At 46.2% G+C, this 27,401-nt stretch overlaps 1 long non-coding RNA gene across 1 annotated transcript in view; it reads right to left on the bottom strand.

Moving 5' to 3' along the window:
* Positions 1–2,787: 2,787 nt before the first annotated feature.
* The window catches only part of LOC143818652 (uncharacterized), a 401,158-nt gene continuing 376,544 nt past the window's right edge, over positions 2,788–27,401 (bottom strand). Inside the window, exon 3 of the long non-coding RNA XR_013224674.1 lies at positions 2,788–2,997. This is a non-coding gene — a long non-coding RNA (uncharacterized LOC143818652). The remainder of the gene's footprint in view (positions 2,998–27,401) is intronic.

Raw genomic sequence — 27,401 nt, 5'->3', positions numbered from 1 at the left:
GCCATCTTGTTTAGCTACTGTAGGTCTTCTGGAGCTCATAACTGAGTAATGGAGCAATGGGGTCTATCCACTGGTCTTCTGGAAAATCTTACAATTAGTGAAGAACACTTCCATTTCATCCTCAGGTGTCATCTTTTGAAATAATGCTTGCACTGTCCTCTGAGCAGACAGGTTTTCTTTGGACCTGAAGCTTTTGTCTCAACACTTTTATATACTCCAACAGCCTTCTATGAGTCTCCATAAGTAAACGATTAGTTTCTTGCTGGTTAGTAGTGCTGAGCCACCCCCTTAGTGTTCGAGTTCGGTTCGTTGAATTGGGGCGCGTTCAAGGAATGTTCGTCGAACGTTCGACGAACACTGTCGAACCCCATTGAAACCAATGGCAGGCAAACACAAACACATACAAACACATAGAAAACACATAGAAAACACCTTAAAAGGTGTCCAAAAGCTGACAAACTGCTCAGAAGACACAACAAACACATGGAAAAGTCACAAGTACATATGGTCATGCGAAAATAAAAGAGGTGGAGGAGTAAAAAGAGGAGGAGACACAGATATAGGCATATAGCAAATAGATAAATGGCTGCACTCAATTTTACTGTGCAAAAGCAAGGAAACGTGCGATACATGAAATGTGAATAGCATAATGGCTTGTGAAATCTATGAAAAAAACACATGAGATGCTTAGCACAAGATTTGGCCAAAAATTGTGAGCCCATCCACCAGACGTCAAGGTAATCTCAGATCGGATGGGTACCTGACCTGTCTGCCTAGTGTGAACACTTACCTATGGCTAATAACATGGTAAAGCCTGCATTTATAGGTAGGTCGAAACCAACTGTGTTTGGATGTAATTAAAATCACAGCATGGTGAAGGGCGGGGCGTTCAAGTCAGAAAAAATAGTACATAGTAAATATAGGAAAACTGACTGAACAGCAATCTAGTCTGAACTGGTGCATAACCAAAAAAGACATATAGCAAATAGATAAATGGCTGCATTCAATTTTACTGTGCAAAAGCAAGGAAATGTGCGATACATGAAATGTGAATAGCATAATGGCTTGTGAAATCTCTGAAAAAAACACATGAGATGCTTAGCACAAGATTTGGCCAAAAATTGTAAGCCCATCCACCAAACGTCAAGGTAATCTCAGATCGGATGGGTACCTGACCTGTCTGCCTAGTGTGAACACTTACCTATGGCTAATAACATGGTAAAGCCTGCATTTATAGGTAGGTCGGAACCAACTGTGTTTGGATGTAATTAAAATCACAGCATGGTGAAGGGCGGGGCGTTCAAGTCAGAAAAAATAGTACATAGTAAATATAGGAAAACTGACTGAACAGCAATTTAGTCTGAACTGGTGCATAACCAAAAAAGACATATAGATAAATGGCTGCACTCAATTTTACTGTGCAAAAGCAAGGAAATGTGCGATACATGAAATGTGAATAGCATAATGGCTTGTGAAATCTATGAAAAAAACACATGAGATGCTTAGCACAAGAATTGGCCAAAAATTGTGAGCCCATCCACGAAACGTCAAGGTATATGTATATGTCTTTTTTGGTTATGCACCAGTTCAGACTAGATTGCTGCTCAGTCAGTTTTCCTATATTTACTATGTACTATTTTTTCTGACTTGAACGCCCCGCCCTTCACCATGCTGTGATTTTAATTACATCCAAACACAGTTGGTTCCGACCTACCTATAAATGCAGGCTTTACCATGTTATTAGCCATAGGTAAGTGTTCACACTAGGCAGACAGGTCAGGTACCCATCCGATCTGAGATTACCTTGACGTTTGGTGGATGGGCTCACAATTTTTGGCCAAATCTTGTGCTAAGCATCTCATGTGTTTTTTTCATAGATTTCACAAGCCATTATGCTATTCCCATTTCATGTATCGCACATTTCCTTGCTTTTGCACAGTAAAATTGAGTGCAGCCATTTATCTATTTGCTATATGTCTTTTTTGGTTATGCACCAGTTCAGACTAGATTGCTGTTCAGTCAGTTTTCCTATATTTACTATGTACTATTTTTTCTGACTTGAACGCAAAAAACGCATCCTGTGGGCAACTTTGCAGGATGCATTTTTTGTACAGATCGACGCATTGCAACATCTTTATAAAGACGGAAGTGTGAAAGTAGCCTTAGGGAGAGATTGAGGGTGCAGGTGCAGGCCCTACAGGAGGTGGGGGAGGCAGCAGCAGTGGAGGAAGTGTTAGATACAGAGGTTTGTCCCACAAGCTTTGGGGATTTCAAGATTTGCTGTCTTATGACACCTTAGTGTCCACTGTTTTAGTTCACTATCCCTTGTGTTTTGATTTAGTTCTCAATCCCCTGGTGTGTAGTGGTTTACTGCTCCAAAACTAGGTGTTTAGTAGTTTAGTTCTCCAACTCCTGTTGTCTAGTAGTTTAGTTCTCCATCTTATGGTGTGTAGTCGTTTAGTTCTCCATCCCCAAACGCCCTGCAAGCCTTGGGGATTCTAAAACTTGAGGAGCAGCCTCTTCACCGCCTGCCCCGACTGCCACCAGAGTCGCCCAGTTAGCGAGACTTAACGCCCTGGACATGTTTGCTTATCCAAGTGTTAGTGTTGAAATGCACCCTGTCAGAATAGATTTTTTCAAGGAACGGGTGATGTTGTCTGCGACATGCAGTGTAGTCTAGGCACATCTTTCTTAGAGAAGTAATGGTGACTGAGCAGCTGGTACTGGGGGACTATCACGGCCATCAACTTTCAGAAATAGTCTGTATCCACAAGGAGGAAAGGCTGCATTTCTGTGGCCAGCAGATTGGATTGGCCAACCAATTTGTCAAGGGTTTCATCCCATTATCACAGAGATCACAGACCGGGAGTGTTGCAGAACCACCAGCTGTGATCTTTGGATCGAACTGCTCTTAGCTGGCCCATATCTTCCAGACAATTACACGATTGGGCGAAGATCCACCGAGGAGGCCGCAGGCTGTTCACAATAATTTGTTATCTGAAAAAAAAAACAGTGAGCATAAGGCATATACACCTCTGGATTACAACGCATAGAATATGTGTATATACCGCCTTACGAACACTGCTAACTCCACGATAATCCCACATAACTTGCTGCCACCACCAATTCTTTTTTAATTTAAAAAAATGCAAATTGTCTCTTCAGAGAGGAAGAGCATTAGAACTCTAGTGCCACCTATTGGAAGTAGCACTCCTAACAGTCAATGTCGACCCTTTAACGAGCCTTGTCACATGACTTAGGATAATAGCCAAACCAGAATCTCAATTTGCAGACACTGTGTTTCGGGCAGGGCCGGACTGGGACTAAAATTCAGCCCTGGCATTTGAAGTCACACAGGCCCACTTGTCGCATGGTGACTGTATAATATCTTTGTACACTTGTAGGCTACAAGAAGTGAGGGGAGTGTAACACGACTATATAACATATAATTACAGCTGTATCCAGCATTACAGCTCAGTCCCCATAGACTATAATACAGCACAGCCCCCATAGACTATAATACAGCACAGCCCCCATAGAATGTAATATAGCACAGCCCCCATAGAATGTAATACAGCACAGCCCCCATAGAATGTAATACAGCACAGTCCCCATAGAATGTAATACAGCACAGCCCCCATAGAATGTAATGCAGCCAGCCCCATAGAATGTAATACAGAACAGCCCCATAGAATTTAATGCAGCACAGTCCCCATAGAATGTAATGCAGCACAGCCCCCATAGAATGTAATGCAGCCAGCCCCATAGAATGTAATGCAGCACAGCCCCCATAGAATGTAATGCAGCACAGCCCCATAGAATTAAATGCAGCACAGCCCCATAGAATGTAATACAGCACAGCCCCATAGAATATAATGCAGCACAGCCCCATAGAATATAATGCAGCACAGCCCCATACAATATAATGCAGCACAGCCACCATACAATGTAATGCAGCCAGCCCCATAGAATATAATGCAGCACAGGCCCATAGAATGGAATGCAGCCAGCCCCATAGAATATAATGCAGCACAGGCCCATGGAATGGAATGCAGCCAGCCCCATAGAATATAATGCAGCACAGGCCCATGGAATGGAATGCAGCCAGCCCCCATAGAATGTAATGCAGGCAGCCACCATACAATATAATGCAGCACAGCCCCCATAGAATGTAATGCAGGCAGCCCCCATAGAATGTAATGCAGGCAGCCCCCATAGAATGTAATGCAGCACAGCCCCATAGAATGTAATACAGCACAGCCCCATAGAATGTAATGCAGCACAGCCCCATAGAATGTAATGCAGCACAGCCCCATAGAATATAATGCAGCACAGGCCCATAGAATGGAATGCAGCCAGCCCCATAGAATATAATGCAGCACAGGCCCATGTAATGGAATGCAGCCAGCCCCATAGAATATAATGCAGCACAGGCCCATGGAATGGAATGCAGCCAGCCCCATAGAATATAATGCAGCACAGGCCCATGGAATGGAATGCAGCCAGCCCCCATAGAATGTAATGCAGGCAGACACCATACAATATAATGCAGCACAGCCCCCATAGAATGTAATGCAGGCAGGCAGCCCCCATAGAATGTAATGCAGGCAGGCAGCCCCCATAGAATGTAATGCAGGCAGGTAGCCCCCATAGAATGTAATGCAGGCAGGCAGCCCCCATAGAATGTAATGCAGGCAGGCAGCCCCCATAGAATGTAATGCAGGCAGGCAGCCCCCATAGAATGTAATGCAGGCAGGCAGCCCCCCCATAGAATGTAATGCAGGCAGGCAGCCCCCCATAGAATGTAATGCAGGCAGGCAGCCCCCATAGAATGTAATGCAGGCAGGCAGCCCCCATAGAATGTAATGCAGGCAGGCAGCCCCCATAGAATGTAATGCAGGCAGGCAGCCCCCATAGAATGCAATGCAGGCAGGCAGCCCCCATAGAATGTAATGCAGGCAGACAGCCCCCATAGAATGTAATGCAGGCAGGCAGCCCCCATAGAATGTAATGCAGGCAGGCAGCCCCCATAGAATGTAATGCAGGCAGGCAGCCCCCATAGAATGTAATGCAGGCAGGCAGCCCCCATAGAATGTAATGCAGGCAGGCAGCCCCCATAGAATGTAATGCAGGCAGGCAGCCCCCATAGAAAGTAATGCAGGCAGGCAGCCCCCATAGAAAGTAATGCAGGCAGCCCCCCCCCCATAGCTCCACAATCCAGTCATCACTCATTGATAAAAAAACAAACAAACACACTACTCACCTCTCTCCTCGTGTCCCGCGCTGCTCCTGGCTCCGGCCTCAGCAGTCGCAGTCTGCCCGCCCGGTCACACAGCAGGTGCGCGATGATATGACGTCATCGCGCACCCGCAGTGTCAGTGGCAGGCAGAGCGGGGAATGATGGGAGAGGGGGCGTCAGCAGACGCGCTCTCCTCCATCATTGCATTCAACTGTACCGGCGTCATAGACGCCGGTATAGTTGAATGTGGGGCCGGGAGTGTGCCGCGACAGCGTGGGGAGTGTGCCGACAGCGGCACATTCGAGCGGCCCACTACTGCCATCGGCCCTTCTGGCATTTGCCAGAACTGCCCTATGGCCAGTCCGGCCCTGGTTTCGGGGTACTGCCCCTCGTCAGTGCAAAGTGGAGATCTGGTTTGGCTGATTGAGAGGCGTCTGATCGGGATCCAAGAAGTATCGTTTCTCCTTGCAGAGAGTGACATGATAAGCATGTCGAGGTGAGGAGACTTAAAGCCGCAATGCTCCTCTGGGAAATATGCAAATTGTCTCTTCAGAGAGGAAGAGGACTAGAACTCTAGTTCCACCTATTTGAAGTAGCAATCCTAACAGTCAATGTCGACCCTTTAACGAGCCTTGTCACATGACTTAGGATAATAGCCAAACCAGAATCTCAATTTGCAGACACTGTGTTTCGGGGTACTGCCCCTCGTCAGTGCAAAGTGGAGATCTGGTTTGGCTGATTGAGAGGCGTCTTACCGGGATCCAAGAAGTATCGTTTCTCCTTGCGGAGAGTGACATGATAAGCATGTCGAGGTGAGGAGACTTAAAGCTGCAATGCTCCTCTGGGAAATATGCAAATTGTCTCTTCAGAGAGGACGAGGACTAGAACTCTAGTGCCACCTATTGGAAGTAGCAATCCTAACAGTCAATGTCGGCCCTTTAAAAAGCCTTGTCACATGACTTAGGATAATAGCCAAACCAGTATCTCAATTTGCAGACACTGTGTTTCGGGGGACTGCCCCTCGTCAGTGCAAAGTGGAGTTCTGGTTTGGCTGATTGAGAGGTGATTGACCGGGATCCAAGAAGTATCGTTTCTCCTTGCGGAGAGTGACATGATAAGCATGTCGAGGTGAGGAGACTTAAAGCCGCAATGGGAAATATGCAAATTGTCTCTTCAGAGAGGAAGAGGACTAGAACTCTAGTTCCACCTATTTGAAGTAGCAATCCTAACAGTCAATGTCGACCCTTTAACGAGCCTTGTCACATGACTTAGGATAATAGCCAAACCAGAATCTCAATTTGCAGACACTGTGTTTCGGGGTACTGCCCCTCGTCAGTGCAAAGTGGAGATCTGGTTTGGCTGATTGAGAGGCGTCTTACCGGGATCCAAGAAGTATCGTTTCTCCTTGCGGAGAGTGACATGATAAGCATGTCGAGGTGAGGAGACTTAAAGCTGCAATGCTCCTCTGGGAAATATGCAAATTGTCTCTTCAGAGAGGACGAGGACTAGAACTCTAGTGCCACCTATTGGAAGTAGCAATCCTAACAGTCAATGTCGGCCCTTTAAAAAGCCTTGTCACATGACTTAGGATAATAGCCAAACCAGTATCTCAATTTGCAGACACTGTGTTTCGGGGGACTGCCCCTAGTCAGTGCAAAGTGGAGTTCTGGTTTGGCTGATTGAGAGGTGATTGACCGGGATCCAAGAAGTATCGTTTCTCCTTGCGGAGAGTGACATGATAAGCATGTCGAGGTGAGGAGACTTAAAGCCGCAATGGGAAATATGCAAATTGTCTCTTCAGAGAGGAAGAGGACTAGAACTCTAGTGCCACCATAAATACAGGCCGATTGTACGCCATTCTTCTTTTGAGGTCCACATCATCAGGCTCTTTCATCCTCTCTCCCTCAGAGTAGCGGTCAGATACCGTCCCCCAGGTTCACAAATCCTCTTACTTGACCACTTTTCTGCCTGGCTGCCGCCTTTCATGGCCTCAGAATTGCCAACCGTTATCCTGGGAGACTTCAACATTCCCATAAACAGCCCCACCTCCCCAACTGCATCCCACATTCTATCTCTAACTACTTCTCTTTGCCTCTCACAACTTTCAACCTCTGAGATACAAAAAACAGTAACACCTTTGATCTGGTCTTTGTCTCCTCTTCCCCTCTCTACCTTAAGAAATTAGGACTAGCTGCAACTTACACATTTTTAGGCGCTGCCTAAAAACACATCTGTTTAGGGCAACCTATCAAGTTCTCTAATCAAAGTCCTTTTTATATATAGCTCATTTTCTATGCTTCTCTGAACATAATTTGCCAACAAACTCCACCCCACCCCTCAAAAATACAAGTATTGGCTGGTGACTACCTCAGCCAGCCAGTAACTAACCCCCATTTTCTCAAGATGGTTGGACCATCATTGTAAACAAGAACCTGTACTTTGTGTCACCCCCACCTCATTGTAGATTGTAAGCTCGTACGAGCATATTCATCATTATTTTTGCTATAATTGGATTATAGTTAACTTTGTAACTTATGACTGTTTCATATGAACTGCTGACTTGAAAAGTGCTGTGGAATATGTTTGCGAAATATAAATAAAGGTTATTATTATTAGTGGATTGGAGATGGTGAAGTTTAAACTCTTAGCTTTGCCATGTGTCGGATGAAACAAACTTTTACATGACCACAACTGAGCAAGTGAGGGCTAGCTTCTCTGCTGACAGAGGGTGGAGTAGGGTGAACATGACAAACTGCTGGACTGTGAGGTCCAGGCAGGGATGCTGCGGTGGACTGAGAAAGATGTGATGTGCTCAGTGTTTGAGATCAGTCAAAAACAGCAGGCATGTTCACTCCCGTAACAGCTGATGGACTCTTTCCATGACTGTAGCATGTAAAGAAGTGGAGGTTCTGCGGATGGAGATTTGTGCAAAAACACTTGCCACATTGATCAAGGAGAAATAGTCAGTAGATGTGGTTGATGGGGTGGCCGGTAGTTGGCGAGGCTCACTGGTCCACATTTTAGACTAACGCATGTTGATCGCGCATGTGCCGCTTCATGCATATAATACATTTATTGGATTTTTTGCCTCTACTCAGTTATTTTTTACAAAGCGGAAGATAACCCTAGTTGGGTCATACTTTGTGGTCTAAAAAAAGGGCCAGGCTAGCCAACCATTGCTGTCCCTGCAAACTGTAGAGCTGCTGCTTGTTACAGCCAGAATTGTGGCTGAAGATGCAGTGCTTGCTCTGGTTGCATCACTCAGTGTCTGTGCGGGTAGCCGCACAGCAACCTACTTGTCATTTTCCTCCTCCCCCTCCTCTGATTAGCTACTCAGCTGCATGCCTTTACTTTCATACAAAGTAGGATCTACAATCTCATCGTCATCCTCTTTGTTTTCCCACTCCTTGCCCTGAGATTCACCCTCTTTCTGCCCTGACAGTACAGTATAATCTGTGGGAACCTCAGGTATCTGAGTCTCAACAGAATAACCTCCACCCCTCCCCTGGTTACAGTCTAGTGATGAAGGTTTGGATTCTGCTTGGACTCTAGTTTGTACAGCTCCAGTACCAACTGAAAAACATTTTGACCATTGGTGCACATGAGTTCATCCTCTTGAGTTTGTGAATCTTTGGAGCAAACTTCTGATGACATTGGAATAGAATGTGCAAACAGCTCTGCAGACTTGCCCATCTGTGGTTCCTGTTGTGAACTCTCCCTTGCGCCAGGAGATCCTGCATTGAGTATTGTTGATGCGTTTTTTCTGGCGCTTGGATTGCTTTATGATGAACCAGATTCAGTGGACCAGGCAGAGAAAATTTTGCTGGCTTTGTGTCAGGGTCAGGATGAAGCGGAGGTATATTGTCAGAAGTTTAGAAAGTGGTCTGTGCTTACTCAGTGGAATGAGTGTGCCCTGGCAGCAATTTTCAGAAAGGGTCTGTCTGAAGCCCTTAAGGATGTTATGGTGGGATTCCCCACGCCTGCTGGTCTGAATGAGTCTATGTCCTTGGCCATTCAGATCGATCAACGCTTACGTGAGCGTAAAAATGTGCACCATTTGGCGGTATTTTCTGAGCAGAAGCCTGAGCCTATGCAATGTGATAGGACCTTGACCAGAGTTGAACGGCAAGAATACAGACGTCAGAATGGTCTGTGTTTTTACTGTGGTGACTCCACTCATGCTATCTCTGATTGTCCTAAGCGCACTAAACGGTTCGCTAGGTCTGCCACCATTGGTACTGTACAGCCAAAATTTCTTTTGTCCGTTACTCTGATTTGCTCTTTGTCATCCTATTCTGTTATGGCATTTGTGGATTCAGGCGCTGCCCTGAATTTGATGGACTTGGAGTTTGTCAGGCGCTGTGGTTTTTTCTTGGAGCCCTTACAGTATCCTATTCCATTGAGAGGAATTGATGCTACACCTTTGGCCAAGAATAAGCCTCAGTACTGGACTCAATTGACCATGTGCATGGCTCCTGCACATCAGGAGGATATTCGCTTTTTGGTCGTTTTGGGTTTGCCATGGCTACAGCTCCATAATCCAGTATTGGATTGGAAATCAATGTCTGTATCCAGTTGGGGTTGTCAAGGGGTACATGGGGATGTCCCATTGTTGTCTATTTCGTCTTCCCATCCTTCTGAAGTCCCTGAGTTCTTGTCAGGTTACCGGGATGTATTTGATGAGCCCAAATCCAGTGCCCTACCTCCTCATAGGGATTGTGATTGTGCTATTAATTTGATTCCTGGTAGTAAGTTTCCGAAGGGCCGACTGTTCAATTTATCTGTGCCAGAACATGCCGCAATGCGGAGTTATATAAAGGAGTCCTTGGAGAAAGGGCATATTCGCCCGTCGTCGTCACCGTTGGGAGCAGGGTTCTTTTTTGTGGCCAAGAAGGATGGTTCTCTGAGACCTTGTATAGATTACCGCCTTCTCAATAAAATCACCGTCAAATTTCAGTACCCTTTGCCGCTACTGTCTGATTTGTTTGCTCGGATTAAGGGGGCTAGCTGGTTCACCAAGATAGATCTTCGAGGGGCGTATAATCTTGTGCGTATTAAACGGGGCGATGAATGGAAAACAGCATTTAATACGCCCGAGGGCCATTTTGAGTACTTGGTGATGCCATTCGGGCTTTCTAATGCTCCATCTGTGTTTCAGTCCTTTATGCATGCCATCTTCCGAAAGTACCTGGATAGATTCATGATTGTATATTTGGATGATATTTTGGTCTTTTCGGACGATTGGGAGTCTCATGTGAAGCAGGTCAGAATGGTGTTCCAGGTCCTTCGTGCTAATTCCTTGTTTGTGAAGGGGTCTAAATGTCTCTTTGGAGTCCAGAAGGTTTCATTTTTGGGCTTCATTTTTTCCCCTTCTACTATCGAGATGGACCCTGTTAAAGTTGAGGCCATTTGTGATTGGACTCAGCCTACTTCTGTGAAGAGCCTTCAGAAATTTCTGGGCTTTGCTAATTTTTACCGTCGCTTCATCGCTAATTTTTCTAGTGTTGTTAAACCATTGACTGATTTGACCAAGAAAGGTGCTGATGTGGTCAATTGGTCCTCTGCGGCCGTTGAGGCTTTTCAGGAGCTGAAGCGTCGTTTTTCTTCTGCCCCTGTGTTGTGTCAGCCAGATGTTTCGCTCCCGTTTCAGGTCGAGGTGGATGCTTCTGAGATTGGAGCAGGGGCTGTTTTGTCTCAAAGAGGTTCTGATGGCTCCGTGATGAAACCATGTGCTTTCTTTTCTAGAAAGTTTTCGCCTGCTGAGCGCAATTATGATGTGGGCAATCGAGAGTTGTTGGCTATGAAGTGGGCATTTGAGGAGTGGCAACATTGGCTTGAGGGAGCCAAACATTGCGTGGTGGTCTTGACGGATCACAGGAATCTGACTTATCTCGAGTCTGCCAAGCGGTTGAATCCTAGACAGGCTCGATGGTCGCTGTTTTTCTCCCGCTTCAATTTTGTGGTTTCGTACCTTCCGGGCTTTAAGAATGTGAAGGCTGATGCCCTTTCAAGGAGTTTTGTGCCTGATTCTCCGGGAGTTCCTGAGCCGGCTGGTATTCTCAAAGAAGGGGTAATTTTGTCTGCCATCTCCCCTGATTTGCGGCGGGTGCTGCAGGAGTTTCAGGCTGATAGACCTGACCGTTGTCCAGCGGAGAAGCTGTTTGTCCCTGATAGATGGACTAGTAGAGTTATCTCTGAGGTTCATTGTTCGGTGTTGGCTGGTCATCCTGGAATCTTTGGTACCAGAGATTTGGTGGCTAGATCCTTTTGGTGGCCTTCCTTGTCACGAGATGTGCGTTCTTTTGTGCAGTCCTGTGGGACTTGTGCTCGGGCTAAGCCCTGCTGCTCTCGTGCCAGTGGGTTGCTTTTGCCCTTGCCGGTCCCGAAGAGGCCCTGGACGCATATTTCCATGGATTTTTTTTCTGATCTCCCTGTCTCTCAGAGGATGTCAGTTATCTGGGTGGTTTGTGATCGCTTCTCTAAGATGGTCCATTTGGTACCTTTGCCTAAATTGCCTTCCTCCTCTGATTTGGTTCCATTGTTTTTCCAGCATGTGGTTCGTTTACATGGCATTCTGGAGAACATCGTGTCGGACAGAGGTTCCCAGTTTGTTTCAAGATTTTGGCGGTCCTTTTGTGCTAAGATGGGCATTGATTTGTCTTTTTCTTCAGCTTTCCACCCTCAGACAAATGGCCAAACCGAACGAACCAATCAGACTTTGGAAACATATCTGAGATGCTTCGTTTCTGCTGATCAGGATGATTGGGTGTCCTTCTTGCCTTTGGCTGAGTTCACCCTTAATAATCGGGCCAGCTCGGCCACTTTGGTTTCGCCTTTTTTCTGTAATTCTGGTTTCCACCCTCGTTTTTCTTCAGGGCAGGTTGAGCCTTCGGACTGTCCTGGTGTGGATTCGGTGGTGGACAGGTTGCAGCAAATTTGGACTCACGTAGTGGACAATTTGACATTGTCCCAGGAGAAGGCTCAACGTTTCGCTAACCGCCGTCGCTGTGTTGGTCCCCGACTTCGTGTTGGGGATTTGGTTTGGTTGTCATCTCGTTATGTTCCTATGAAGGTTTCGTCTCCTAAGTTTAAGCCTCCTTTCATTGGTCCTTATAAGATTTCTGAAATTCTTAATCCTGTGTCATTTCGTTTGGACCTTCCAGCTTCTTTTGCCATCCATAATGTGTTCCATAGGTCGTTATTGCGGAGATATGTGGCTCCTGTGGTTCCCTCCGTTGATCCTCCTGCCCCGGTGTTGGTTGAGGGGGAGTTGGAGTATGTGGTGGAGAAGATTTTGGATTCTCGTATTTCGAGACGGAAACTTCAGTACCTAGTCAAGTGGAAAGGTTATGGTCAGGAGGATAATTCCTGGGTGGTTGCCTCTGATGTTCATGCTGCCGATCTTGTTCGTGCCTTTCATTTGGCTCGTCCGGATTGGCCTGGAGGCTCTGGTGAGGGTTCGGTGACCCCTCCTCAGGGGGGGGTACTGTTGTGAATTCTGTTCTCGAACTCCCTCCTGTGGTTATGAATGGTACTTCGGCGAGTTCTGTTCATGGACTCCGTCTGGTGGCTGAGAGTGGAGCTGCTGGGTCTGAGGTTCCTTCTCCAGCTGATCTCGTTTAGGCCTTGGCTGGCTGCTCTATTTAACTCCACTCAGATCTTTACTTGTTGCCAGCTGTCAATGTCCTAGTACTGGTTCAGTTCTCTTGGATCTTTCAGATGACCTGTCTACTTCAGCAAAAGCTAAATCTCTGCTAGCTTATTTGTTATCATTGTTTTTTGTCCAGCTTTCTATCATGATTTTGTTCTGTTAGCTGGAAGCTCTGGGATGCAGAGTGGCACCACCGCGCCGTGAGTCGGTGCGGTGGTTTCTTTTGCACACTCTGCGTGGTTTTTTTGTTAGTGTTTTATGCTGACCGCAAAGATACCTTTTCTATCCTCAGTCTGTTTAGTTAAGTCTGGCCTCCTATGCTGAAACCTGTTTCATTTCTGTTTTTGTGACTTCCATCTTAACTCACAGTCAATATATGTGGGGGCTGCCTATTTCTTTGGGGAATTTCTCTGAGGCAAGGTAGGCTGTATTTTCTATCTTTAGGGGTAGTTAACTCTTAGATTGTGAAGAGGCGTCTAGGCAGAGTCAGGAACGCTCCATGGCTATTTCTAGTTGTTGTGATAGGATTAGGGCTTGCGGTCAGCAGAGCTCCCACTTCCCAGAGCTCGTCCTGTATTACTAGTTTGCTCATCTGGTCATTTCTAGTGCTCCTAACCACCAGTTCAATCATAACAGGTTCCGCACAGTCAGTTGGGTAGTTGGAGAGTTGTGAAGCGGGGCAAAAAGGGTAATTGGAGTGCCACTTCTGAGGACTATACTGTGTGTGACATTAAGGTGGAGGAAGAGGAGAAGAGGCTACTTGATGGAGCACTTGCCATCCACATGTTCATGAGACACATGAGCACATGTTCTTTCTGGCCCTCATCTACAAGGCGTACCATTGTGTAGCTGCCAAAGAAAGGGCGTGCAGTAGCCCATCCAATAATAGAAGTTTTCAAAATGCTGCACAGTTACTCACTGCATCAAAACCAACCTACTTCTCTCTCATATTATACCTGTCTCACAACTCTAAACAGCTATTAAGTACTTTCAATTTTCTCCTCTGTCCCCCAGCAGCTCCCATCCCTCTCCACTCATCTCAGCTGAAGACTTTGCCTCATTCTTCAAGCAGAAGATTGACAATATAAGGCAAAACTTTTGCCTAAAGTCCCCACAGCCCCTCCTCATAAATACTCAACTCTCCTCCTAAACCATCTTCTCCAGCATCACAAAATATCAACTTTTCTCTTTACTCTCCAAATCATATCTAACCACCTGTGAACTTGACCCAATTCCATCCCACGTCATTCTAAAGCTTACTTCAGTCTTCATCCCAACCCTAACCCACCTCTTCAACCTGTCACTAATAACTTTTGTCTTCTCCTTATACTTCAAAATTACCTCGATCACAACCCATCCTCAAACAGCCTACCCTTGACCCATCCTTTGTGTTTATCTGTCACCCCATACCATAAAACTACTGGAACAACACGTCCATTTTGAACTGTCCTTCCACTTCTCCTGCTTTTTCTTTTACCGCTTACAATCTGGCCTCCAACAATACCATTCAACTGAAACTGCCCTGACTAAAAACACCAATGACTTATTAATCACCAAAGCCAAGTGACACTACTCTGTCCTTCTCCTGGACCTGTCATCTGCCTTCGATACAGTGGATCATTCCCACTTACTACAGACTATCTCATCTCATTGCATTAGAGACTTGGCCATATCTCAGATCTCCTCATTTCTAACAGGCAGGACATTCAGTGTCTCCCACTCACACACCACCTCCTCACCTTACCTCCTATCTGTCGGTGTCCCCCAAGGTTCGGTTCTAGGACCCATGCTCTTCTCCATCTACACCTTCAGCCTGGGACAGCTCATAAAGTCTTGCAGCTTTCAGTATCACCTCTATGCTGATGACAAACAGATCTGCCTCTCTGGACCTGATATCACCTCCTTACTTACCAGAATCCCACAGTGTCTATCCACTATCTCATCTTTCTTATCTGCTAGCATTCTAAACCTAACATGGATAAAATCAAATTCATCATCTCTCAATCATCTCATTCAACCCCCCAACTGACTTATCCATCAAAGTTAATGGCTGCTCACTGTCCCCAGTCCCGCAAGCTTGACTTTGATCTCGCCTTCAAATTTGAGATCCAAGCCCTTTCCAATTCCTGCCGACTTCAACTTAAACATAACTTCCAGATCCGCACATTCCTCAACCATGAATCTACAAAAACACTAGTGCATGCCCTCATCATCTCCCACCTCGCCTACTGCAACCTCCTGCTCTGTGGCCTCCCTTCTAACACTCTCTCACCCATCGAATCTATCATAAACTCTGCTGCCCGACTAACACACCTGTCACCCAGCTATTCCCCGGCTTCTCCCCTCTATCAATCCCTGCACTGGCTCCCCATTACCCAGAGACTCCTGTTCAAAACCCTAACTTTGGCATATAAAGCCATCCACAACCTGTGTACTACAAAATATCATACTCTCGCCTACCATGGGAACCTTTAAAAGGAACCTAAAGAACCACCTCTTCCGACAAGCCTACAACCTACACTAACCATTGCTCCACCATACTGTTGAACAAGCAGCTCTAACTCACCATTTATATCCTCACCCATCCCTTGTAGACTGTGAGCCCTCACGGGCAGGGTCCTCTCTCCACTACCAGTCAGTGTATTGTTTAAGATTTTTCTACTTGGCTTTTTTATCTATATACTTTTCACACGTAAAGCAAAATGGAATAAATGCCACTATAACAGTAAAGTGCAAAAAGTCTACAGTGTATCTGCCAAAGAAAGGGAGTTGAGTAGACGGTACAGTAACAAAAGTTTTTTAAAAAAACTGCACAATTATATTTATTCTACTCTGGGGAAATTGATAACACTTTAGTGGTGCATGGCATTAATTTTGGGAAATGTTTGTACTCCAAGTAGGGTCTCCCTCATGTGTGTTAGCTGTAACAGTAGGGCTCCCAGACCAGTAGGCCTGCACTAACTTTCAGTCATCTGCCTGTGTTACTATCCTTACATTTACATTTTTCTACCAACAGTAGTCTACAAAACTGATGTTTGTGCCACTTGAGTGTGGTTGGGAAAAAAAATTGAGCTGTTGCATGAGGTATCAGGGCTCCAGCAAAGAAGGCTTATATCGGTCCCTTAGCCACCACTTCTTAATTGAAACTTCAATTCAAAGCTGCAAATGCTGGGCCTAGGTCTACATACCTCATGCATGGCACATGGCTGACTGCTGCTTTGCCATTATCAAATTTTTACTGTGGGTGAATTGATGCCACTTTTCCTGTTACCTGCCTCTAATTTTGGGAAACATTTGTACTCCAAGTTGGCTCTACTTATTGTGTATTGCCTGAATTTGGCAGGGCTCCCAATACAGCAGGCCTACACCGGTACCTCACCCACCTCTTAATTTCAACTTAATTTCAAAACTGTAAATGCTGGCCCAGACCCTGCCTTATGCATGGCTCATGCCTGTCTGCTGGGCCATTATAACATTTCTACTGTGGGTCAATTGATGCCACTTTTCCTGGCTTCTACACCTAACTTTGGGAAATGTTTGTACTCCAAGATGGGTCTCCTTCATGTGTGTTGTCTTTAACAGTAGGGCTCCCAGACTGGCTGGCCTGCACTTACTTTCAGTGAGCTACCTGTGTTACTATCCATACATTTTTCTTACATTAGTGGTCTACCAAGCTGATATTTGTGCCACTTGAGTGTGGCCCAGCAAAAAAGCAGTTTGAGCTGTTGCATGAGGTATCAGGGCTCCCAGCTAAGAAGGCTTACACCGCTCCCTTAACCACTAGGTATTCGCTGAAACTTCAATTCCAAGCTGTAAATGCTGGCCCAGACTATGATACCTCATACATGGCCCATGGCTGACTTCTGCTGTGCCATTAGCAAATTTTTACTGTGGGTCAATTAATGCTACTTTTCGGGGTGTCTGCTCCTAATTTTAGCTGTTTGGGAAGCTTTTTGTCACTCCATAAGGTGTTTTGTAGACATTTGGTTTGGCCTCCCATTGATTTTAATGGGGTTCGGGTACCTTGTCAGATCGTTCAGCCAACATGTTTGGCAACCATCGGGACGTTCGGCGAACCAATCACATTTTGTACACTGCCTCTGCAAAGTCCCGAAAATAAGGACCCCTGCAGAGGTATTCTGTTGAAAAAGATATTGACAAATAAAGAATGCATCTAGGATACTAAAAGGACCCTCTCATAAAGGAGACTCATCACTCATTTATAATGCCCTCGCACTTATCTTTTAGTTACCATTTCTGTTTACATAATAGGTTAAATACGGTTAAATGAGAGGCTGCTCCTCAAGCTGCAACTGTTAGAATGCAAGATTTTAGCTAATTATTTAGGTTGTATATCAGTCAGATAGTGCAGCTAGCTACTGTCCAGCGTGGTTGTTAAATTTACCTTCCAGCACTTTTTTTTTTCTTTATTGGACATTACTGAGGTCCACAAAGAATGCCAGCAGGGCACGTGTTGTGCACTGCTTCTATTGTGCTCCATGCACAAGTATAGCATTCTAATAAATATTTTTTCACTAGCTAAATGTGAAAAAACCTGCTGTATCCCACATTTTAGCTAGTTAACTAGGTGGTTGTATATCAGTCAGATAGTATATCTAGCTAGTGTCCAGTGTGGCAGTTAAATTTATCTTCCAGCATTTTTTTGTCATTACTGAGTGAGGTCCATAGACAAAGCCAGCAGGGCACATGTCCTACAAGTGCACTGCTTCTATTGTGCTCCATGCATGAGAATAGTATTCTAATTAATATTTTTTCACAAGCTAAATGTGAAGCAGCCTGCTGTATCCCACCTTGTCATTTAGTGTTGTGCTTATGTAAAACTGTCTGCAGACCTAAGGTACATTAAAAAAAGTTATAATTTTGTTCTGTTGCTAAATGTGAAACAGCCTGCTGTATCCCACATTGTTATTTTGTGGCGGTGATATGAACCTGTCTGCAGACCTAAGGCACATTAAAAAAAATTATAATTTTTCAGTTGCAAAAAGTTAGACAACCCGCCTGTCATGTCGGACGCTGTTCAGACCAGGTCGTTCGACAGACAGCGGTAATTACTATGTGCTCATTGGCGTCGGCTAGATTTTATCTAGCTGGTCCGGGGTTAATTTACCTGATGCTCGGATTGGAAGCTGGGCCATGCCCATTGCCTTTAAATAGTTCTCCTAAACATTGGGCGTTGCCGATTATAGCTTCTGTCTTGTGCGTTGTTATCTCGGTCTGGAGTGGTGAGCTAGTAGTTGGAGTATCGTTGCTGGTGGTGTATTTCCCTTTGTCTTATTTACTCCTTCCTATATTTGTATTTATTTTGCCCTGCGCATTTATAGTGTATTCCTGAGTGACTGCGGCGTGGTGTATATTTTCCGTTATCATTGTCTGTTCTAACTGTGGGTATTGGTGTATGATCTTTTCACTGGGTGGTGTGCGGTGGTTTCAGCCTAGGGTTGAAACAGGAGACAGGGCGAGGGTCGAGGCCTAGACATGCACACCATCAGTGTAAACTCTAAGTAGAGGGTCAGTCAGGATTTCCCTAGTCTGAGGGAAATTGCAGGGGCCCGGGTTATTAGCTCTTGACCACCTAGTCTCCCCGTGACATTATAATCGGCCTTTAAAACAAAAAAAAAAGGGGTTTCCTTTTTTTTGTTTTGTCATGGATCCCATGACTTCCATAACCCGCCAGTTGGAGGCGCTGTCCCTACAGGTCACTGAGTTGAGGGGGGCAGTGCAGCAACAGGGACTAGCAGTATCTAATGTGCAAGCTGGAGTGACAGGTGGAGTTGCTGAGCCTAAGTTTCCTTTGCCTGAAAAATTTGCTGGGGAACGCAGTAAATTTGTTTCTTTTCGTGAAGCTTGCAAACTATATTTCCGTATGCATCCTATCTCCTCAGGTAATGAGGCTCAGCGTGTGGGCTTGGTGTTGTCATTGTTAAGCGGGGATCCCCAAGCATGGGCGTTTTCTTTGCCATCTGATTCTGTTGCATTTGACTCTGTGGAGAGTTTTTTTCCTTTCTTGGAAATATTTACGATGAGCCAGACAGAATGGCTCTAGCAGAATCTAAGATACGCACTATTCGCCAGGGGGAGTGAGTTGCAGAGGATTACTGTTCTGAATTTCATCGCTGGGCGATCGATACATAGTGGAATGATCCAGCGCTGCGGAGTCAGCTTATTCATGGGGTTTCTGGAAGGGTTAAAAAAGCCCTTCTGATGTACGAGACTCCTACTTCTCTAGATTCCGCTATGAGTCTGGTTGTCCGCATTGATCATCGTTTGCGTCAGGGGGAACATGAGACACTGCCTATGGGAGAGGGTTTAGGTTCACGTGTGGTTGCTGCAGGTGAGCCCACGGAGCCTATGCAAATCGCAGGGGTGTCACATGTGAAGCGTCGAGCCCCTGAGCTCAGGAAGCAGGGAGCCTGTTTTTACTGCGGTAAGACTGGTCATTTTATTAACATCTGTCCTCTACTGTCTAAGAAAAACGCAACGGCGGAAAACTTCTAAGCTCAGAGGGTGTGGAGGAGACCAATCTGAGCTTATGTATATCCTCCATGGTGGTTTCTCAATGCATGCTCCCTGCTAAGGTTATAATCGCTGGCAGTGAGCTGCCAATTACTGTGTTTGTGGATAGTGGTTCAGCCACAAATCTCATTGATGAGGAGTTTGCGCGAACAGCAGGTTTTAGGATTGAAAAACTGCCTCATCCTATCCGAGTGGTCACCATCAATGCTGCTCCTCTCTCACAGGGGGAGATTACTGAATTTGTGGCTGAGGTGAAACTCCACATTGGGGTCCTACATTCTGAACAGGTTACATGTAAGGTGCTCAGGAATCTTCCTGCTCAGGTGGTTTTGGGTTTTCCATGGTTGTCTATGCACAACCCGGTAATTGACTGGAAAACTCAGGACATAATTCAGTGGAGCGAATTCTGCCAGGAGAATTGCTTGGCCACATGTGTGTCTGCTGTGACTTCAAGCGTTCCAGAGTCACTTCTGGATTTTGTGGATGTGTTCTCTGAGAAGGGTTGTTCAGAGTTGCCGCCACATCGCCCCTATGACTGTACTATCAGATTTAAACCAGGGGCCAAATTGCCTAAAGCAAGGATGTTTAACATCTCCGGTCCGGAGAGACAAGCATTAAAGGATTACATTGCTGAAAGTTTGAGCAAAGGGCACATCAGGCCTTCATCCTCGCCTGTGGCAGCAGGGTTCTTCTTCGTGAAGAAGAAAGATGGCGGATTACGCCCGTGTTTGGATTTCAGGGAATTGAACCAGATTACGGTTCGTGATCCATACCCTATGCCACTAATACCAGATTTGTTCAACCAGGTGGCAGGTGCTAAGTGGTTTACCAAGCTTGACCTCAGGGGGGCGTACAACCTCATAAGAGTCCGTCAAGGTGATGAGTGGAAGACGGCTTTTAATACCCCTGAGGGTCATTTTGAAAATTTGGTGATGCCATTTGGGTTGACTAACGCACCTGCAGTGTTCCAACATTTCATTAATGATGTGTTTTCACATGTTTTGGGGAAATTCGTTATCGTGTACCTAGATGACATTCTCATATATTCTTGCGACCGTGATATTCATTTGGATCATGTCAGGCAGATGTTACAGCTTCTCAGAGAGAATAAGCTGTATGCTAAACTTGAGAAAAGTGTATTTTCTGTTCAAGAGTTGCCTTTCTTGGGTTATATTGTGTCTGCTTCTGGTTTTAAAATGGACGCCGCTAAGGTGCAAGCGGTGCTGCATTGGGAACGGCCTGATAACCTGAAAGCACTTCAGCGGTTCCTTGGGTTTTCTAACTACTATAGGAAATTTATCAAGGATTTTTCCATCATTGCTAAACCGCTAACTGACATGACTAAAAAGGGTACCAATTTCTCCGTTTGGCCTGAGGCTGCTGTGCGCGCATTTGAATTTCTTAAGAACAGTTTTGTTTCAGCCCCCATTCTTGTGCAGCCAGACGTATCAAAACCTTTTGTTGTGGAAGTCGATGCGTCTGAGATTGGTGTGGGGGCGGTACTATCACAAGGCTCATCTTTGAGTGATTTGCGTCCATGCGCCTATTTCTCTAAGAAACTGTCGTCCGCCGAACGTAACTACCATATCGGCAACAGGGAGTTGTTGGCAATCAAGTTGGCCTTTGAGGAATGGCGACACTTCTTGGAGGGGTCGGTACATCAGGTTACTGTTATTACCGATCATAAGAATCTGCTGTATTTGGAGTCAGCCAAGCGTCTGTCCCCCAGGCAGGCTCGCTGGGCATTGTTTTTCACGCGGTTCAATTTTGTCATCACTTACAGACCGGGGTCTAAAAACACTAAGGTGGATGCTCTGTCCAGGTGTTTTCCCGGTGGAGAACCTCGGGAGGATCCAGTAGCCATCCTCCAAAAGAGTGTTGTGGTTTCGGCTCTCACTACCGAGGTTGAGGCTGAGATTGCCGAGGCTCAGGAGGAGGTACCATCTGAGCTTCCCATCAACAAATCTTTTGAACCGCTTCATCTCCGCTTAAAGGTTTTGGCGGAGCATCATGATGCTGTCCTGGCTGGCCACCCAGGGGTTAGAGGTACCTTGGAGTTGGTGTCACGTCGGTTTTGGTGGCCCAAGATCTGACAGGACGTGGTCTCATACGTGTCAGCTTGTACCACGTGCGCTAGGGCTAAGATGCCCCGCTCCCGTCCTGTTGGCACACTACTTCCTCTTGAGGTACCTACTGTAGTAAGCCATGGACGGAAATCTCCATGGATTTCATCACTGACTTGCCCTCCTCAGCTGAGAACACGGTCATCTTGGTGATTGTTGATCGGTTTTCAAAAATGTCGCACTTTGTGTCTTTGCCTTCGTTGCCTAACGCTAAGACTCTGGCTCAGGTATTTGTGCAGGAGGTGGTCAGACTTCATGGGGTTCCGTCTGACATCGTGTCTGATAGGGGTACTCAGTTTGTGGCAAAATTTTGGAAAGCATTTTGCTCACGGCTGGGGATCAAGTTGTCTCATTCTTCGGTGTTTCATCCTCAGTCAAATGGTCAGACTGAGCGTATGAACCAAAATTTGGAACAGTACGTACGCTGCTTTGTCTCTGATAACCAGGAGGAGTGGTCTACCTTTCTTCCTTTGGCTGAGTTTGCCATCAATAATCACCGCCAGGAGTCGTCTGGGGAGTCTCCGTTTTTTTGTGTTTACGGGCTACATCCTCAATTTTGTACTTTGAGTCAGAGGGGCTCTTCCGGCGTTCCGGAGGAGGACCAGTTAGGAGCACAATTGTCATCAGTCTGGAGGAGAGTTAAACAGCGCCTGTTGAGTGTGGGTGCTAGGTACAAACGTGTGGCTGACAGTAGGCGTGTGCCAGGTCCGGACCTGAGTGTGGATGACTGGGTGTGGTTATCCACAAAAAACATAAGACTCAAAATACCATCCCTTAAATTGGGTCCACGGTTTATTGGTCCATTTAGGGTCACCGCCGTCATTAACCCAGTAGCGTACCGATTGGAGCTTCCTACGGTGTATAAGATACACAACGTGTTCCACAGGTCTCTTTTAAAGAAGGTGGTGGGTTCTGTGGACGCGACACCTATGCCTTCTCCAGTCTTGGTGGATGGTAATTTGGAATCTGAAGTCTCCAAGGTGGTTGACTCTCGTGTAGTGCGCCGCATTTTACAGTACTTGGTACACTGGCCTGGTTATGGGCCTGAGGAGAGGTCCTGGGTACCAGCCTCGGACATTCATGCGGATCGGCTGGTCAGGTTTTTTCACCGTCGCCATCCGGACAAGCCGGGTCCTATAAGGCATGAGGGCCCTGGGGTCCCTCGTAGAAGGTGGGTACTGTCATGTTGGACGCTGTTCAGACCAGGTCGTTCGACAGACAGCGGTAATTACGCTTTTGACCACTATTTGCTCATTGGCGTCGGCTAGATTTTATCTAGCTGGTCCGGGGTTAATTTACCTGATGCTCGGATTGGAAGCTGGGCCATGCCCATTGCTTTTAAATAGTTCTCCTAAACATCGGGCGTTGCCGATTATAGCTTCTGTCTTGTGCGTTGTTATCTCGGTCTGGAGTGGTGAGCTAGTAGTTGGAGTATCGTTGCTGGTGGTGTATTTCCCTTTGTCTTATTTACTCCTTCCTATATTTGTATTTATTTTGCCCTGCGCATTTATAGTGTATTCCTGAGTGACTGCGGCGTGGTGTATATTTTCCGTTATCCTTGTCTGTTCTAACTGTGGGTATTGGTGTATGATCTTTTCACTGGGTGGTGTGCGGTGGTTTCAGCCTAGGGTTGAAACAGGAGACAGGGCGAGGGTCGAGGCCTAGACATGCACACCATCAGTGTAAACTCTAGGTAGAGGGTCAGTCAGGATTTCCCTAGTCTGAGGGAAATTGCAGGGGCCCGGGTTATTAGCTCTTGCCCACCTAGTCTCCCCGTGACACCACCGTATCAATTTGTCATTTGGTTAGGTTGTAATTAAGCTGTAGAGGCTTGATCCGGAGGCCACAAAAAAATCTTCTGTTATTAACATCATACAGTAAAGGACCTAACTTTAAAATAATTTGTAGCATCCAGTGTGTTATAGAGGCCTGATCCATAGACCACAAAAAATTCCTATGTTATTAACGTCATACTGCAGGGGACCTGACTTTAAAATAGTTTGTAGCATCTAGTGTGTTATAGAGGCCTGATCCAGAGGCCACAAAAAATCTTCTGTTCCTAGTGTCATACAGTAGAGACCTGATTTTATAATAGTTTGTAGTGTGATACAGTGACCTCTGTTACAAGTAGGGGGCACTGCATGGTCTACCCAGAATACGCATGGTGGCATATTGAAGCCATTGGAATGCATGGCAGTCGCAAGCATAACTATGGTGATTAGACAAAGTCCGGCATTATTGTGAATGACCGGTATGTATGTCACAAAGGAAGATACTCTGCGCTGTAAGCCTGAAGTAAGGTTGTTCTGGGACCTGTAGTCCCACAAGTAATTGTGTTGTTTTATAGGGAGGCTGATAGGGCTAGTTTGAGAACTGGACAGGTCGAACTAGCCACACAGACACCACCCATCTATGGGAGTGGTTAGAGCTTGATAATGTGACCAGGGTGTGGGTCACATAATTCCTGTGTATGGACCTGTATGGTTCTGGGCTGGAAGGTCCTGTGAGAGGAAAGGCCTGAGTGCTGGGAGGTCCAGTGTGTGGACCGGATTCCTGAAGAGCACCTGGTGAGGCCGTGATCCTGAGTGGCCTGGGTGTTGGGAGGTCCAGAGTGGGGACCGGATCCCTGAAGAGCACCTGGTGAGGCCGTGGTCCTGAATGGCCTCTGTGTTGGGAGTTCCTGTGTGTGGACCGGATCCCTGAAGAGCACAAGGTGAGGACAAGGACCTGCAGAGCCGGTGACGGCTACTGTGTTGGGGAAGCTACCGTCCTTCGTTGGGTCTGGAACTGACTGGTGTATGCCTGTCAGGCAAGTTGGTGATCCCGTAAGGCAGCTTTCCCAGGGAAAGAGGACTGACAAGGAGTCAACGGGAGGAGCAGGAGCTCCCGTAAGGTACCTCCACAGACTGTTGGTGCTTTATATGTTCTATGAACTGTGTGGTCACCCACGGCAACTGGTCAGAGGAGGACCAGCGTGTTTAGTTGCCACAAAGTAATGATGTGAAACCTAATGTCATGTCCTGATACAGTGTGTAATGGACTGTTTGGTACGGTTTATGACTCTATAATAAACCGCATAGACTGTTATGTGCAAAAAGCGTTCCTGTGTACCTTGAATCCCGTTGCTAAGAGAGTATTCCCCTACCCATTAGTGTGCACTATCTCACAGCAGCATAACTTATTTGTCATACAGGCCTCATTGACACTCAACCAATTATTTTTTTCTGTGACTAACAGGATACAGCATGCTATATTTCTACTTGGAATTTACTGTCGCTGAAATTCAGCTGTTTGGAAAGGTGGTGCAGAGTTTAAAATCTAATTTTTTGTTGCTAATACTGTGCTCCTACCACACTGTCTGAGCAGCATGACTGGGAAAAACAAAGATTGAATCCCTAGCAAATGATTCTAATAAAAATCACAAATAATTATATGGTCCAGTGGGACAAAAAGTTTTCTAGCATCCAAATAGGACTGTAAAAAAAACTGTTCTACGCTACAACAGAGAGAGCATATAAGAGAGGTGTAAGATGAACAATAAAATTACAATAGTTTATTAGAAATAATTTAAAAGACAAACAATGTTAAAAAAGTGCCAATATCTTCTTCCATGACTGGGAAAAAGCGAGGCCATGGTGGAAGTGGAGTTAGGCATGGTGTTCAAGGTGTACGTGAGGAAGGTGGTAATGTTTGTGAAAGCACTAATGAAGCAACATCAGGTCCTATGCAAAGACAACTGACAACATATGTTACTGGACAGGCTACACCACTACCTTTCTTTGGCAGACGCACAGAGGTATGCCTCGTTGATGATGCCCAGAAAGGGCATGTACTCGAGTGGATGGCAAGCACAGTTTCAAATGGCCTCTCCTCCTCTTCCTCAATATCACACCCAATACAGTCCACAGAGGTGGCACTCAAATTCCCCTTGATTCCCCCCGTGTCCCAACTATCCAACCATTCAACTGACTGTACGGAACCACAGATGGGTGAGTCTGAAGAGCTGCTGACACATTCTATGCCATGTTCATCAGAAGTATACTCAAAAGCTTGGCAGAGTCAAGAATGGGAAATCTGCACCGATGCCCAAATTTTTTTGGGCATCGATCCGGGGCAAGACTAAGTAGGGTCTGAACAGCATCCTGACCCTCGTCATCAGACAATAACCCCTGGGGGAGAGGTGATCCTGATGAGACTCAGATATCTGAGGCTCATGCGGACAGTACTGTGCTGTCAGGGCAAGAAGAGGAGAAGGGTGACTCCAAGGGCAAGGAATGTGATAACACAGAGGATGATGATGATGAGGTGTTAGATCCCAGTTGGCGTGAACATAGAGGCACACAGCTGAGCAGGTCATCTGAGGAGGACAACGAGAAGGTTTCATTGCACCGTATGTCGCAGACACCTAGTGATGCAGCCATGAAGAGCAATGCATCTTTAGCAACAACTGTGTCTGTGACCAGCAGCATCTGTGGGTTTGCAGCTCGCAGGGGTAGCTAGGGTTGCCTAGCTTGGGCCGCCTAGCCTGGGTCTTTTTTGACACTGCAAAGAATAAGCCAACTCATGAAATCTGCCAACTTTAAAAAAAACTGACTTGAGGTAAAAAGTGCAATAATTTGACTACTACATGTATGAATTTTCAAATGCGCAATCAACATGCTTTACTATGGGAATCCCACTGCATAAAAATGCAGAACAGCGGACCTCAACCACCATCAGCCACCCCATCTATCACATCTGCTGCTTCTTTCTCCTCCTCTGCTACTGTGCCAACTATTGAGACGCCGGTCTTCAAATGCAGAACCTCAGGTTCTTTACCCGCTCCAGTCACGCTGAATGAAAGCCCGCCTTCAGCTGTAACAGAAGCGGACATGCCCTCTGTTTTTTACCGATCTCATAGAATGAGCACACCACAAGTTTCTCGATCCACCATAATATCTCCGCCTGCACCTCTTTCACGGTCCAGAAGTTTGTCCAGTTAAATGTTCTCCACCCTCTTTCAGCACTGCAGCCAGCCCACGGTTTCACAGTTGTGGTCATGCAAAAGATTGTTTCATCCTACGCATGACAAAGCTAAGAGGTTGAACTCCATCATCTCCAATCTGTTGGCCACGGAAATGCTGCCTTTCTGCCTGGTAGATACAGACGGTTTCTGAAAGCTGATGGCCATCGCAGCCCCCCAAAAAATCTGTGCCTGCGCTACGCCAGCATGTTGCAGACATCACCTGTTCCTTGACAAAATTTCTGTCTGCCAGGGTGCATTTCACCACAGACACTTGGACGAGTAAGCATGGTCAAGGGAGCGACATCTCACTGACTGGGCACTGGGTGACTCTGGTGGCTGTGGGGACAGACACTGCTCCACAAGTCTGGAAATCCCCAAGGCTTGCAGGACAAACCTATACATTTAACACTTCCTTCACTGCTTCTGCCTCCTCTATCTCCTCTAGGGCCTCCACCTGCACCCTTAACCTCTGCCATAATGAGTGCAGAGCGAATCCCCGCCACCTCCGTACTGCGCAGCCAGGGCACACCACAATCAGGCAGTATTAAAATTTATATGCCTTGGATATCGCAGTCATACAGCTGAAGAGTTGTGGACACCTCTCCAGGCTGAGTTTGATCAATGGCTGTCTCCGGTGAACCTGCATCCAGGGAAGGCCATGTCCCATTACGATGTGAACCTGGTGGCGGCCCTATGGCAAGGCAAGCTCACACACGTGCCTTGCATGGCTCACATCCTCAACCTGGTGGTACAGCATTTTCTCTGCCACTATCCTGGCCTGGATGAGCTGCTCCAGAAAGCAAGTAAGCTGTGTGCTTATTTCAGCCATTCGCACCGATCTAGTCATCA

Source organism: Ranitomeya variabilis, chromosome 1, assembly GCF_051348905.1.
Source record: "Ranitomeya variabilis isolate aRanVar5 chromosome 1, aRanVar5.hap1, whole genome shotgun sequence".
Classification (NCBI taxonomy): Eukaryota; Metazoa; Chordata; class Amphibia; order Anura; family Dendrobatidae; genus Ranitomeya; species Ranitomeya variabilis.
This window is presented reverse-complemented; position numbering and strand designations above follow the sequence as displayed.